Consider the following 15884-nt stretch of genomic DNA (forward strand, 5'->3'; position numbering starts at 1 on the left):
CATTGGAAGGGCCTCTGTATTTCGCGAAAATAACATTCCCCCCGCTGACATGTCGGACTCACTAGCTATATCTTCGCACGCAAGGAAGTGCCTCCTTATTACGCACACAAAAATGAATACCCCCCTGCTAGCTGGGACCCACCATAGTGGGAGGATGACTTGTGGGCCAACTAAGTTGACGGGGACGGAGGGCTTTGTCAACTTAATCAATATGAACGATTCTAGCTCCAGTGACCGTACGATGTCCACCCAACGGCCGTACTGCTTCTTCAACCTCTGGTCTTCTTGCTCCAGCCACCCAAAGCAACGTCGGTCGTGCCGCATGCTCCTGCCTGCCGTGGCCCGCTGTGCTACCGCGGATGCCTCACCGCCCCCTACTATTCCCACCGCTGGCCAGGCCCTGCGGCGATAGCAGCCTCACACCGCAGCCGAACCAGTGAACCCTCGTACTCCTCTCCGCGCGGGCTTCCACTGTCGTGTCTTCCTCGGCTCCGTGTCGTCCCCTTCCTAGGCCTCACCGTCGTCCACCGCTGTGGTGCCCTTGACGCAGCGTGGTTAACGTGGTCAAGGAAAAACTTCCATCGGATGTGGACTATACATGGAGAGGCTGACAACTGGGTCCACGGCCGCAGCAAGGAAGTGCCTCCTTATTGCACGGAAAATAATGATTCCTCCACCTGACAGCTGGGACCCACCGGACGGGCCATTGTATTTCGTGAAAAAAAACATTTCCCCCTGACTACTCCACCAGCTACATCTTCCCACGCAAGGAAGTGCGTCCGGGCAAAAAAAACGATTCACCCCGCTCACTGCTGGGACCCACCAGCTACATCTTCACACGCAAGGAAGTGCATCCGAGCAAAAAATGATTCACCCCCTAACTGCTGGGACCCACCAGCTACATTTTCGCACGCAAGGAAGTGCCTGACATTCGGGACCCACCTGGTCGAAGCGTACGTAGCATTGTCATTCTGGTCGCGAACGTGTACGTACATACTGGTGGATGTAGAGGCACGCATGTGTCGTAGTAGAGGCGCGTATGTAGCATGTACATGTACGTACAACGGCTAGGGTGCAAGAAAGAAAATACGGCCACGTACGTACATACGGGCGGGGTCTCAAATGCCTACTCGCGCATATGTACGGCCAAGGTTCGTGTACATGGCTGGGTCGGAACGGAGAAACAGCGTCGTCGTCGTGTTCATGGGGAGGCAACGGAATGCGTCGTGTTCATGGGGAGGCAACGGAATGCTCGTGTTCATTGGGAGGCAATGGAACACGTGGGAGTCAACTGGCTGGGATGGAACAGGCGATGGAAACGAGGCCTGGCATACCGCAGAATGGAGGAAACGGCCTTGTGTTCGACCGGCCACATTCGAAACAGGATCCTGTTCATCGGGAGGGGTCTGGCGTACCACAAAACAGAGGAAACGGGCCTCCTACGGTCGAAACGAGGGTCCTGTTGATCGGGAGGGGTGTGGTGTACCGCAAAATGGACGAAACGGACTTGTGTTGGAGCACTACGGTCGAAACGGGGGTCCTGTTCATCGGAAGGGGTGTGGCGTACCGCAAATCGGGACTCCACGGGATACTGTTTATCTCCATCGTCGACCTCCCCAGCCTCCACGGGCTACCGTCGACCTCCTCCAGCCTCCACGGGCTCCTGTTCATCCAGCCTCCCCCATGCGCTACTCCACTGGCCACTGTTCAACCACCCCTCCACGGGTACCCCTCCACCGTCTACTGTTCATCCAGCCCTCCATGGGATCGTCCTGTTCATCCAAAGGCAATGCCACGGGGTCCTGTTTATCCACCACCGCTCACTGTTCATCCAACCCCCCCCCCAACTCTCACTGTTCATCCAATCGATCAGCTTCAGTTAGCAGCAATAGCGAAGGATCCCTCGATCGGGTTCAGTTAACAGCCATCGATCGATCGCTCGGGTTCAGTAATGCGTACCCTGCAGTGCAATCGCTCGGGTTCAGTTAGAGCCCAACGCCTCACTCGGGTTCAGTTAGAGCCAACACCTCGCACACACACGCGTGCGTGTACGAGAGAAACGTGCATCGCTCGGCCCCCGACCACCCACCGTAACCGGGAACTCCCCAAAATTTTCCTCGCCCTCGCTTCTACTACGGATTTTTCCGTCATGGATGGCCCAAAGAATTTCATGCAGCTGCGTCTCCGGCCCACCCAGGACGAAAAGCCCATTTTTTGTCATGATTTTTTGTCATAGAAGTAGGAGCCCACCACATCTATGATGATACCGGGTTTTGTCACAATTATCATCATAGAAGTGTCATAAGTATGACAGGAAAAAAATTCGTTCGTCCCAAAATGTCACGGATGTGTCTTTTTTTGTAGTGAGGATTCCCCCCCTTGGGGAGCGCCCCATGAGGCCGGCCGGCCCCCTCCTCCACTCCTTTATATACGGGGGAGGGGGCACCCCATAGACACACATGTTGATTTCTTAGCCGTGTGCAGTGCCCCCCTCCACAGATTTCCACCTCAGTGATATTGTCGTAGTGCTTAGGCGAAGCCCTGCATCGGTAACTTCATCATCACCATCACCACGCCATCATGCTGATGAAACTCTCCCTCGGCCTCAGCTGGATCTAGAGTTCGAGGGATGTCACCGAGCTAAACGTGTGCAGATCGTGGAGGTGTCGTGCGCTCGGTACTTGATCGGTTGGATCGCGAAGACATTCAACTACATCAACCGTGTTACTTAACGCTACTGCTTTCGGTCTACGAGGGTACGTGGACACACTCTCCCCGCTCATTGCTATGCTTCTCCTAGATAGATCTTGCATGATCGTAGGACATTTTTTTAAATACTACGTTCCCCAACACTCGCCCCCTCTCGTTGCTATGCATCTCCTAGATAGATCTTGCATGATCATAGGAATTTTTTTGAAATTACATGCTACGTTCCCCAACAGTGGCTCCGAGCCAGGTCTATGCATAGATGATATGCACGAGTAGAACACAAAGATTTATGGGCGATCATAGTCATACTGCTTACCACCAACATCTTATTTTGATTCGGCAGTATTGTTGGATGAAGCGGCCCGGACCAACCTTCCACCGATAGACATGCAAATTGTTTTGCATAAAGGTGGCTGGTGGGTGTCTTTTTCTCCAACTTTAGTTGAATCGAATTTGACTACGGCTGGTCCTTGTTGAAGGTTAAAACAACAAAATTGATGAAAGATCGTTGTGGTTTTGATGCGTAGGTAAGAACAGCTCTTACTAGAGGCCCGTAGTAGCCATGTAAAACTTGCAACAACAAAGTAGAGGACGTCTAACTTGTTTTTGCAGGGCATGTTGTGATGTGATATGGTCAAGACATGATGAGATATATGTTGTTGTATGAGATGATCATGTTTTGTAAAAGTTATCGGCAACTGGCAGGAGCCTTATGGTTGTCGCTTTATTGTATGAAATGCAATCGCCATGTAATTGCTTTACTTTATCACTATGCGTTAGCGATAGTTGTAGAAGCAATAGTTGGCGAGACGACAACGATGCTATGATGGAGACCAAGGTGTCAAGACGGTGATAATGGAGATCATGACAGTTCTTTGAAGATGGAGATCAAAGGCACAAGATGATGATGGCCATATCATGTCACATATTTTGAGTGCATGTGATGTTTATCTTTTTATGCATATTATTTTGCTTAGTACGGCAGTAGCATTATAAGATGATGTCTCTTACTAGACGGATAGCGGTCACTAGAAGCAGAACTGCCCCAAGTATTTGGCGGATAAGAAGGATGGCAAAGTGAAACGTACATTTGATATACATGTTATTGATTTGTACCTTACTAATGCTCGTAGTAGCGGCTGGGTATTTGATACTGGTTCTGTTGCTCATATTTGCAACTCGAAATATGGGCTATTGATTAAGCAAAGATTGGCTAAGGACGAGGTGACGATGCGCGTGGGAAATGGTTCCAAAGTCGATGTGATCGTCGTCGGCACGCTACCTCTACATCTACCTTCGGGATTAGTTTTAGACCTGAATAATTGTTATTTGGTGCCAGCGTTAAGCATGAACATTATATCTAGATCTTGTTTGATGCGAGAGGGTTATTCATTTAAATCAGAGAATAATTGTTGTTCTATTTATAAGAGTAATATCTTTTATGGTCATGCACCCTTGATGAGTGGTCTATTTTTGTTGAATCTCGATCGTAGTAATACACATATTCATAATATTGATGCCAAAAGATGCAAAGTTAATAATGATAGTGCAACTTATTTATGGCACCGTCGTTTAGGTCATATTGGTGTAAAGCGCATGAAGAAACTCCATGCAGATAGGATTTTGGAATCACTTGATTATGAATCACTTGATGCTTGCGAACCATCCTCATGGGCAAGATGACTAAGACTTTGTTCTCCGGAACAATGGCGCGAGCCACTGACTTATTGGAAATAATACGTAATGATGTATGCGGTCCGATGAGTGTTGAGGCTCATGGTGGGTATCGTTATTTTCTGACCTTCAAAAACGATTTGAGCAGATATGGGTATATCTACTTAATGAAACATAAGTCTGAAACATTTGAAAAGTTCAAAGAATTTCAGAGTGAAGTGGAAAATCATCATAACAAGAAAATAAAGTTTCTACGATCTGATTGCGGAAGCGAATATTTGAGTTACGAGTTTGATATTCATTTGGAACAATGTGGAACAATTTCGCAACTCATGCCACCTGGAACACCACAGCGTAATGGTGTGTCCAAACGTCGTAACCGTACTTTATTAGATATGGTGTGATCTATGATGTCTCTTACCGATTTACCACTATCATTTCGGGGTTATGCATTAGAGACAGCTTCATTCACGTTAAATAAGGCACCATCTAAATCCGTTGACACGACACCGTATGAACTATGGTTTGGCAAGAAACCTAAGCTGTGGTTTCTCAAAGTTTGGGGTTGCGATGCTTATGTGAAAAAGCTTCAGCCTGATAAGCTCGAACCCAAATCGGAGAAGTGAATCTTCATAGGATACCCAAAAGAAACTGTTGGGTACACCTTCTATCACAGGTCCGAAGGCAAGATATTTGTTGCTAAGAATGGATCTTTTCTAGAGAAGGAGTTTCTCTCAAAAGAAGTGAGTGAGAGGAAAGTAGAACTTGATGAGGTAGTTCATCATAGAAATTGGAAAGTAGTTCATCACAGAAATCAGTTCCAGTGATGCCTACACCAATTAGTGAGGAAGCTAATGATGATGATCATGAAACTTCAGATCAAGTTACTACCGAACTGCTACCTCTTGAGCATGCATTGGTTTTCCCTTGAAGAGGAAAGGGTGATGCAGCAAAGTAGCGTAAGTATTTCCCTCAGTTTTTGAGAACCAGGGTATCAATCAAGTAGGGGACAACACACAAGTCACCTAGTACCTGCACAAACAATCAAGAACCTTGCAACCAACGCGATAAAGGGGTGGTCAATCCCTTCACGGTCACTCGCAAATGTTAGATCTAATAAAGATAGTAAAGTAAATATTTTTGGCATTTTTGTTGTATAGATTGCAAAATAAAAAGAACGGCGACAGAAATTGGCAAGTTGACGAAAAACTATTATGATGTAAAATAGACCCGGGGGCCATAGGTTTCACTAGTGGCTTCTCTCAAGATAGCATGTATTATGGTGGGTGAACAAATTACTGCCGAGCAATTGATAGAAAAGTGCATAGTTATGAGAATATGTAAGGCAATGATCATGAATATAGGCATCACGTCCGTGTCAACTAGACCGAAACGATTTTGCATCTACTACTATTACTCCACACATCGACCGCTATCTAGCATGCATCTAGAGCATTAAGTTCATAAGAACAGATTAACACATTAAGCAAGATGACATGATGTAGAGGGATAAACTCAAGGAATATGATATAAACCCCATCTTTTTATCCTCGATGGCAACAATACAATACGTGTCTTGCTGCCCTACTGTCACTCGGAAAGGACACCGCAAGATTGAACCCAAAGCTAAGCACTTCTCCCATTGCAAGAAAGATCAATCTAGTAGGCCAAACTAAACTTATAGTTCGAAGAGACTTGCAAAGATATCAAACCATGCTTATAAGAATTTAGATAAGAACCAAATAATATTCACAGATAATCTTGTTCATAAATCCACAATTCATCGAATCTCGGCAAACACACCGCAAAAGAGTATTACATCGAATATATCTCCAAGAACATCGAGGAGAACTTTGTATCGAGAATCAAAGAGAGAGAAGAAGCCATCTAGCTAATAACTATGGACCCGAAGGTCTATGGTAAACTACTCATGCTTCATCGGAGAGCCAATGGTGTTGATGTAAATGCCCTCCGTGAATGATTCCCCCTCCGGCAGATCGCCGGAAAAGGCCCCGAGATGGGATCTCACAGGTACAGAAGGTTGCGATGGTGGAAAAGTTGCTTCGTGACTCTCTTTGATCAATCTAGGGTATAAGAGTATATATAGGCGAAAGAAGTGCGTCAGTGGAGCTACCAGGGGCCCACGAGGGTGGGGGCACGCCCTCCTGCCTCGTGGTCGCCTCGCGGAGTTCCGGACTTCCACTCCAAGTTTTATGGATTGCTTTCGTTCCAAGAAAGATCATCGCGAAGGTTTCATTCCGTTTGGACTCCGTTTGGTATTCCTTTTCTACGAAACTCTAAAACAGGCAAAAAAACAAAAACTGACACTAGGCCTCCGGTTAATAGGTTAGTCCCAAAAATAATATAAAAGAGCATATTAAAGCCCATTAAACATCCAAAACAGATAATATAATAGCATGGAACAATAAAAAATTATAGATACGTTGGAGACGTATCAAGCATCCCCAAGCTTAATTCCTGCTCGTCCTTGAGTAGGTAAATGATAAAAACAGAATTTTTGATGTGGATGCTACCTAACATAATTATCAATGTAATTTTCTTTATTGTGGTATGAATGTTCAGATAGATTCAAGACAAAAGTTTAATATTGACATAGAATAATAATACTTCAAGCATACTAACAAAGTAATCATGTCTTCTCAAAATAACATGGACAAAGCAAGTTCATCCCTACAAAATTATATAGTTTGTCTATGCTCCATCTTCATCACACAAAATGTTCAAATCATGCACATCCCTGATGACAAGCCAAGCAATTGTTTCATACTTTAGTATTCTCAAACTTTTTCAACATACACGCAATACATGAGCATGAGCCAAGGACATAGCACTATGGGTGGAATAGAATGGTGGTTGTGGAGAAGACAAAAAAGAGGAAGATGGTATCACATCAACTAGGCATATTAATGGGCTGTGGAGATGCCCATCAATAGATATCAATGTGAGTGAGTAGGGATTGACATGCAACGGATGCACTAGAGCTATAAATGCATGAAAGCTCAACAAAAGAAACTAAGTGGGTGTGCATCCAACTTGCTTTCTCACGAAGACCTATGGCAATTTGAGGAATCCCATTGTTGGAATATACAAGCCAAGTTCTATAACAAAAATTCCCACTAGTATATGAAAGTGACAAAATAAGAGACTCCCTATCATGAAGATCATGGTGCTACTTTGAAGCACAAGTGTGGAAAAAGGATAGTAGCATTGTCCCTTCTCTCTTTTTCTCTCATTTTTTTGGTTTGGCTTCTTTGGCCTCTTTTTTCAATGGCTTCTTTGGCCTCTTTTTTTTATTTCCTCACACGGGACAATGCTCTAATAATGATGATAATCACACTTCTATTTATTTACAACTCAAGGATTACAACTCGATATGTGGAACAAAATATGACTCTATATGAGTGCCTCCGGCGGTGTGATGCGCAATGAATCAAGAGTTACATGTATGGAAATTTATAAATGGTGGCTTTGCCACAAATATGATGTCAACTACATGATCATGCAAGGCAATATGACAATGATGAAGTGTGTCATAATAAATGGAACGGTGCAAAGTTGCATGGCAATATATCTCGGAATGGCTATGGAAATGCCATAATAGGTAGGTATGGTGGCTGTTTTGAGGAAGGTAAATGGTGGGTTTATGGTACCGGCGAAAGTTGTGCGGTACTAGAGAGGCTAGCACTGGTGGAAGGGTGAGAGTGCGTATAATCCATGGACTCAACATTAGTCATAAAGAACTCACATACTTATTGAAAAACTCTACAAGTCATCAAACCCAAGCACTACGTGCATGCTCCTAGGGGGATAGATTGGTAGGAAAGGACCAGCGCTCGTCCCCGACCGCCACTCATAAGGAAGACAATCAAAGAAACACCTCATGCTTCAAATTTGTTACACAACCGTTACCATACGTGCATGCTACGGGACTTGCAAACCTCAACACAAGTATTTCTCAAATTCATAATTACTCAACTAGCATGACTCTAATATCACCATCTTCATATCTCAAAATAATCATCAACCATCAAACTTCTCATAGTATTCAATGCACTTTATATGAAAGTTTTTATTATACCCATCTTGGATGCCCATCATATTAGGACTAATTTTATAGCCAAAGCAAATTACCATGCTGTTCTAAAAGACTCTCAAAATAATATAAGTTACGCATGAGAGATCAATAATTTCTATAAAATAAAACCACCACCATGCTCTAAAAATATATAAGTGAAGCACTAGAGCAAAATTATCTAGCTCAAAAGATATAAGTAAAGCACATAGAGTATTCTAATAAATTCCGATTCATGCGTGTCTCTCCCAAAAGGGGTGTGTACAGCAAGGATGATTGTGGTAAACTAAAAAGCAAAGACTCAAATCATACAAGACGCTCCAAGAAAAACACATATCATGTGGGGAATAAAAATATAGCCTCAAGTAAAGTTACCGATAGACGGAGACGAAAGAGGGGATGCCTTCGGGGGCATCCCCAAGCTTAGGCTTTTGGTTGTCCTTGAATTTTACCTTGGGATGCTGTCACGCCCAATATGCGATACTATCCTAAAGAGACTCGAAGGTCCCACCAAGGATAGAACCGCATATTGAAACGCTTTTGCTAGGTGGATATCATTACATCAACATTACATAATAGATGGGGATACATACAAGAGGCATACAATGCCACACGAATACAACATCACAATACATTAGAGCATCATCCGACTACGAATGAAACACAAACAAAAACTCAAATGACAACCACCCTGCTAGCCCAGGCTGCCGACCTGGAACCTATCCCCTGATCGAAGAAGAAGGAGAAGAAGAACTCCAAAACAAGCAAACATCGCTCTTGCGTCATGATCATCGCATAAACCTGTACCTGCAACTGTTGTTGTAGTAATCTGTGAGCCACGAGGACTCAGCAATCCCATTACCATGGGTATCAAGACTAGCAAAGCTTAAAGGGAAAGGAAGGGGTAAAGTGGTGAGGTTGCAGCAGCGACTAAGCATATATGGTGGCTAACATACGCAAATAAGAGCGAGAAGAGAAGCAAAGGAACGGTCGTGAAACTAGCAATGATCAAGAAGTGGTCCTAAACTCCTACTTACGTCAAACATAACCTAAAACCGTGTTCACTTCCCGGACTCCGCCGAAAAGAGACCATCACGGCTACACAAGCGGTTGATGCGTTTTAATTCGGATCTGGTGTCAAGTTATCTACAACCGGAAATTAACAAATTCCCATCTGCCCATAACCGCGGGCATGGCTTTCGAAAGTTTATACCCTGCAGGGGTGTCCCAACTTAGCCCATGATAAGCTCTCGCGATCAACGAAGGATATACCTTCTCCCAGGAAGACCCTATCAGACTCGGAATCCCGGTTTACAAGACATTTCGACAATGGTAAAACAAGACCAGCAAAGCCGCCCGAATGGGCCGACAAATCCTGATAGGAGCTGCACATATCTCGTTCTCAGGGCACACAGGATGAGCAGTCCGTACAACTAAAACCAGACCTCAAGTTTCCCTGAGGGGGCGCTGCAAAGGGCTCTGGTTCGGACCAGCACTTAGAGAAGCACTGGCCCAAGGGGGGGCTAAAATAAAGATGACCCTCGCGCTCCGGAAACCCAAGGGAAAAAGGGCTAGGTGAGGCAAATGGTAAAACCAAGGTTGGGCCTTGATGGAGGAGTTTTATTCAAAGCGAACTGTCAAGGGGGTCCCATAAATCACCCAACCGCGTAAGGAACGCAAAATTCGGGAACATAACACCAGTATGGCAGAAACTAGGGCGGCAAGAGTGGAACAAAACACCAGGCATAAGGCCGAGTCTTCCACCCTTTACCAAATATATAGATGCATTAATTAAATAAGAGATATTGTGATATCCCAACATAATCCTGTCCACCATGGAGCAATCTTCAACTTCACCTGCAACTAACAACGCTATAAGAGGGGCTGAGCAAAGCGGTAACATAGCCAAACAATGGTTTGCTAGGACGGGTGAAAAGGTTAGAGGCTGACATGGCAAATTGGGAGGCTTGATAAACAGGTGACAGGTAGCGCAGCATAGCGATAGAACGAAGCAACTAGCATAGCAATGATAGTAGTGAGATCCAGGGTAGCGGTCATCTTGCTTGAAATCCCGCAAGGAAGAAGAATGGGTCCATGAAGAAGACGAACGGAAGAAGATGAACGGACGAAGACGAGCCAAGCGTAGATGAACGAATCCTCACGATCGCAACGAAACGGGAACTATCGAGAAGAAGCACACAAGATGGTAAACACACCACACATATACATGACATGATGCTCAACCAAGTATGATGCAAGACAAAGCTACATGAAGCTACTCATGGCAAGAGATGATGCATACAAGAGCAACACATCATAGCAAGTTTAAATGAGGCCGGAAGCAACATATAAGAATTCCGGTAAGTCCTCATATGTAAATTTCGAAATTGGTCCAGATCTGAATAAACCTTATGTTCAAGTTGTTAAACATCAAGTTAAAATGCACCAAGATGATCTACACGAGATTCTAGTCAAGTTACATATAAAGTTCATTAGATTTGGAGCTACGGCCTAGAAGATATGAGCAAAACAAGTTAAACATGCCATTGATGCAAAAATGCATACAAACATCAAGCAAACACCTCGAAACAAGGATGCAACATGATAATATGAAACTACATGCAAAACCAAGCAAGTTTCATATAGAGCACACTCAAAACGGAGCAACGGTTCAACACATACACTCTATACAAGTTATAGCAACAATCGGTCCGAAACAGCAACTAGGCATATTGCAAGCATCAAAACAATATGATACAGCATCTCAACATAATAACAAAAGGCATGGACCTGATGTACAGTAAAGCATGACAAAACATGAACAATGAGCTATCTCCAGAAATCACTAGAACATGCTCAAAAAGGCATGGCAAGATTGCAAATAATAACAGTTTCAGGCTTAGCAGAAATAACATCAGGTTGCAATGTTTAGAGCTATCAAACAACATGTTACAGGAACTTATCATGGCAAACAAAAGCACGGCATGAATCTACTAATTTCATAGAACAAATGTCCCTTACTGACAATGAGCCAACAAGGATCAGACGATATGATGCACCCATGTAAACATAGCAAGTTATATGACAGATTCATACATGGCAGGAACAACGATAAGTAGGCATGTTGGTGAGCTTGAACCACTCACCACAGAGCAATACATGGCATGACAAGGCAACCAACAGTAAGAATACATGTTTATGAAGCTAAGTATGGCAATAGCAAGTTCATAGAGTGCCTGCATCACTAGCAAAACACATGGCAAAACAGAACTTAATGTTGACAGGCTGATAGCAACATTATTTAGCAACTTTGGAGCAAGATTATAACAAGCTAAAGCAGGCTATAAATGCAACCAGGGGCATGGATGGATAGATCATGATATGTATAACAAAACATCATTAGTGAACATCTCCAGATTATGCATAGAATGATTAGTAGCAGCAGATTTACATGGCAACAAAATATAACAGAATCAGCCTAGCAAAACAGCAACAGCAAGTACCCTACTTAACAAGCTCGATGCACTCAGTACAAGACTCACAAAAATACATGGATTGCACCTCTGTGAATATGGCATGATTTAGATCAAAACACATGTAGACATCAACCTCATAGGATGCACACACCGAATGCAACAAAAATGACAAATCACCAAGTTATAACAGTTTCAGCAGATTAACATCACATAGCACTCTTGCAACGATGATTCAGGCATCAAGATGAGCTCAAACAAGCATGGCACAACGGAATGAAATGAAGAGCATCTCAGAACGAACATTTTGACATATTACACGCACGAAACGGAGCTATTGACGCAGAGTTATGATGCGATGAACAAGGCAACATTATGCAAAAATATCAGGGACTTGGACGAAAAACGGGGTCAACCTTTGTCTTCCAGATCCAGATCGGGGCGCGGTTTTTGAGGCTTGCCGAAGAAGGGGCGGTGCGGCTGCCGGAGTTGAACGGGGAGGAGCGGGACGGCGAGGCGCGGCCACGGACATCGAGGCGCCGGCGGCAGGGGGCGGCGGACCCGGCGGGAGGCTGCGGGGGCGGAGGCGCGGCCGGCGGCAGCCTGCTGCTCGCCGGCGGGGCTGGGGACAAATGCGCCGAGCGGCAGCGAGACGCCGGCGGGGAGGCGGTGACGGAGGGGCATCGGACGCTGGCGGCGGAGGGCAGCAGACCCGGCGGCGGGGTCGGCGAGGCGGGACGGCGAGGCGCTGAGGCGGCGGAGGCGGCGGCGAGCGCCGGGACGGAGCCCGGGGCGCGAGCCGGGAGGCGCGGCGGCGCGGGCTCGCGCGGGCCCTGGATGGGCCCCGCGGGCCGCGGCGCGGAGGGACGATGGCGGACCACGTGGTGCACCCCGATTCGTGGATGGGCGGCGGCGACGTGTGTCCGGCGGCGGACGGACATGTCCGGCACGGAGATGGAAGATTTTTAGGGTTTGGACCCGGGATTTCGGGGGAGAGGGCATATTTATAGTTTTTGGGCGCTAGGAGAGTCCAAATGAGGCACGGTTTTTGCCCACACGATCGTGATTGAACGGCGGAGGGCATGGATGGGGTTTCGATGGGTTTTTGGGCTACTTTGGAGGGGTGTTGGGCTGCAAGACAAAGAGGCTTTACGGTTACCCGGTTAACCGTTGGAGTACCAAACGGACTTCAAATGGCACGAAACTTGACAGGCGGTCTACCGGTGCTATACCAAGGCCGCTTGGCAAGCCTCGGTCCATTCCGAGAAAGTTTAACACCCGCTCACAACGAGAGACAAAAGGGGGAACGCGGGGGGACATAGGAGTACCGGATTGCAAAACGGACAATGGGGAAAATGCTCGGATGCATGAGATGAATACGTATGCAATGCAATGCACATGATGACATGATAAAATGCAACACACAAGGAAATGACATGGCAACGACGGCGAATAACTGGCGGACACCTGGCGCAATGAATCCAGGTCATTACAGATGCCTTAGGAATCCCCAGTATTAGGCTCTTTCCACTACTTATTCCAAAATCCATCAAATCTTTACCCAAAAACTTGAAAACTTCACAACACAAAACTTCAACAGAAAATCTCATGAGCTCCGTTAGTATAAGAAAATAAACCACCACTTTAAGGTACTGTAATAAACTCATTATTTATTTATATTGGTGTTAAACATACTGTATTCCAACTTATCTATGGTTCATACCCCCCGATACTACTCATAGATTCATTAAAATAAGCAAACAACACACAAAAAACAGAATATGTCAAAACAGAACAGTCTGTAGCAATCTGATATGTTCGAATACTTCTGTAACTCCAAAAATTCTGAAATAAATTGGTAGACTTGAGGAATTTGTCTATTAATCATCTTCAAAAAGAATCAACCTAAAATCACTCTCCATTAAAAAAATGGCAGCTAATCTCGTGAGCACAAAATTTTCTGTTTTTTACAGCAAGATCGCAAAGACTTCACCCATGTCTTCCCAAAGGTTCTACTTGGCACAAACACTAATTAAAACATAAAACCACATCTAAACAGAGGCTAGATGAATTATTTATTACTAAACAGGAACAAAAAGCAAAAACAAAAATAAAATTGGGTTGCCTCCCAACAAGCGCTATCATTTAACGCCCCTAGCTAGGCATACAAACAAGAATAGATCTAGGTATTGCCATCTTCTCCCTTTTGGTGATAAAGAGAGACTTTCTTATCTAAATCGCTTATCTTTCTATTTTATGAAAGCACGTGGCCATTAATGCTAGAAGAAAGATTAAGCACACTACGAAAATTTGCATCTAAGTTGGCCTTCATCTCTTTGATAATTTTATTCTGATAAAAACACAAAAGAGAGGTGGATTCAACCTTTTCACTCATGGGGTGCCGAAATATAGCTTCATCTTTTCATAGGTATCGAGGGCATCCCCCTCAAGAAAACCTTCTTCAAAAATAGAATCCAAAACTTGCTTGAAAGAAGAGGGTAAGCCAACATAAAAACTCTTTAAGTATATCTCAATTTGATATTGAGGCACATAGCTGGCTCCGATCCTTAATAGCCTATCCCAAGCATCTTGCAGAGATTCATCAAGCAAATAATGAAAAATTCCAGAGTCATCTTCATCAAAATTGTTCAAACTCTCATCGATAACCCCGGTAGGTCTTTCCATAACATCATTATTTATGAGCTTAGATAGACACAGGGACTATCCAAAGTATGAAAACCCGGGAGAAAACCCTTAGCCCCTTTTGGTTCGGCCATGGCGACAGAAAGGCAAAGGTTTTAGAAAATCATTTTAGAAGTGGGGAAAGGAAAACGAGAGGTGAATGGAAAATAATGTAATGCGAGGGAGAAGAGTTTATGATGGGTACTTGGTATGTCTTGACTTGAGCGTAGATCTCCCCGGTAACGGCGCCAGAAATCCTTCTTGATACCTCTTGAGCATGTGTTGGTTTTTCCTTGAAGAGGAAAGGGTGATGCATCAAAGTAACGTAAGTATTTCCCTCAGTTTTTGAGAACCAAGGTATCAATCCAGTAGGAGACAACGCATAAGTCACCTAGTACCTGCACAAAAAATCAAGAACCTTGCAACCAACGCGATAAAGGGGTTGTCAATCCCTTCATGGTCACTCGCAAAAGTGAGATCTAATAAAGATAGTAAAGTAAAAATTTTGGTATTTTTGTTGTATAGATTGGAAAGTAAAGATTGCAAAATAAAAGGAACGGCAACAGAAATTGGCAAGTTGACGGAAAACTAATATGATGTAAAATAGACCCGGGGGCCATAGGTTTCACTAGTGGCTTCTCTCAAAATAGCATGTATTACGGTGGATGAACAAATTACTGCCAAACAATTGATAGAAAAGCGCATAATTATGAGAATATCTAAGGCAATGATCATGAATATAGGCATCACGTCTGTGTCAAGTAGACCGAAACGATTCTGCATCTACTACTATTACTCCACACATTGACCGTTATCCAGCATGCATCTAGAGTATTAAGTTCATAAGAATAGAGTAACGCATTAAGCAAGATGACATGATGTAGAGGGATAAACTCAAGCAATATGATATAAACCCCATCTTTTTATCCTTGATGGCAACAATACAATACGTGCCTTGCTGCCCCTACTATCACTTGGAAAGGACACCGCAAGATTGAACCCAAAGCTAAGCACTTCTCCCATTGCAAGAAAGATCAATCTAGTAGGCCAAACTAAACCGATAATTCGAAGAGACTTGCAAAGATATAAATCATGCATATAATAATTTAGAGAAGAACCAAATAATATTCATAGATAATCTTGTTCATAAATCTATAATTCATCGTATCTCGGCAAACACACCGCAAAACAGTATTACATTGAATAGATCTCCAAGAACATCGAGGAGAACTTTGTATTGAGAATAAAAGAGA

The sequence above is a fragment of the Triticum dicoccoides genome, chromosome 1B, assembly GCF_002162155.2.
Source record: "Triticum dicoccoides isolate Atlit2015 ecotype Zavitan chromosome 1B, WEW_v2.0, whole genome shotgun sequence".
In the NCBI taxonomy this organism is placed as follows: domain Eukaryota; kingdom Viridiplantae; phylum Streptophyta; class Magnoliopsida; order Poales; family Poaceae; genus Triticum; species Triticum dicoccoides.